A 1,314-nucleotide genomic window follows, 5' to 3' on the forward strand; every position below is an offset into this window, starting at 1 on the left:
TGTCCAAAACAACAATATTATTGTAAAAATAATGAATGATACTGGAAGCATCAAAAATAGATGGAAAGAATATATGTAGTCACTGTACTAAAAAGAATTGCTTGGCATTCAACCATTTCAGAAACTTGTATATTAACAAGAACTGATGGTATTGAAGATAGAAGACCAACATATACTGAAGTAATTGACAAAATACAAGCCTCCAGAAATTGATTAAAAAGCAATTGACATACTTTAACAAACTGGTGAAAATTTGGAAGTACTCATTTGTATATTCTAAGAAATTTGGGTCAAAGATGCATGGGCAACCAATAGGAAGAGATCCATATTTATGCCCATTCCAAAGAAGGTGACTCAACAGAACCAAAAAATTATTGAACAGTATCTTTAATATCACATGCAAGTCAAGATTTGCTGAACATAATTCAAAAATGGTTGCAGCAGTACATCAACAGGAACAGCTAGAAATTCAAGCAGGATTCATAACACGACTTAAAACAAGGAGTATTATTACCAATGTTAGATGAATCTTGGTTGAAAGCAGAGAATGCCATGATGATTTTTCTTCTACTTATGAATGACTCTGCAAAGCTTTGTGGTTATAACAAATTATGGATAACATTGCAGAACATGGGAATTCTAGAACACTGAACAGAACAAGGAAGTATTGTTGTTTTTTTAAGTGTTGTCCAGTCGATTCTGACCCATAGCAACCCTGCATAGGGTTTCCAAGACTGTAAACCTTTACAGGAACAGAAAGCCTCATCTTTCTCCCGCAGAACTGCTGGTAGTTTCAAACTGCTGTCCTTGATATTAGCAGTCCGATTTGTAACCACTATGCTACAAGATGGTGTTAAATCAGGAAATAAGTGTGCCAGGGTTGCATCCTTCCATCCAAATTATTCAAAGATATCATGGGATAACTTTGATATCCCATGTGCATAAAGTTTTACTAAAGGTAATACAGAAACAGCTACAAGCATACATTGACAGAGAACTTCCATAGATTCAAGCCAGATTCAGAAGAGGAGGTGTAACAAGGGATATCATTGCTGGAATCTGATGAATCTTGGCTGAAAGCAGAGAATACCAGAAAGATGTTTACCTTTAATTTATTGAGTACACAAAGGCTTTTGATTGTGTGGCTCATGACAAGCTATGGACAACGTTGCGAAGTATGAGTACTCCAGAATACTTAATTTTGCTCATGATTCCTCATGAACAGAATAAGGGAACACGGAATGGTTTAAAATTTAAGAAAAGTGTGCAACAGGATTATATTCTTTCACCATACTTATTCAACCTGTATGCTGA

This window comes from Chrysochloris asiatica, unplaced genomic scaffold, assembly GCF_000296735.1.
Source record: "Chrysochloris asiatica unplaced genomic scaffold, ChrAsi1.0 scaffold00298, whole genome shotgun sequence".
NCBI lineage: Eukaryota > Metazoa > Chordata > Mammalia > Afrosoricida > Chrysochloridae > Chrysochloris > Chrysochloris asiatica.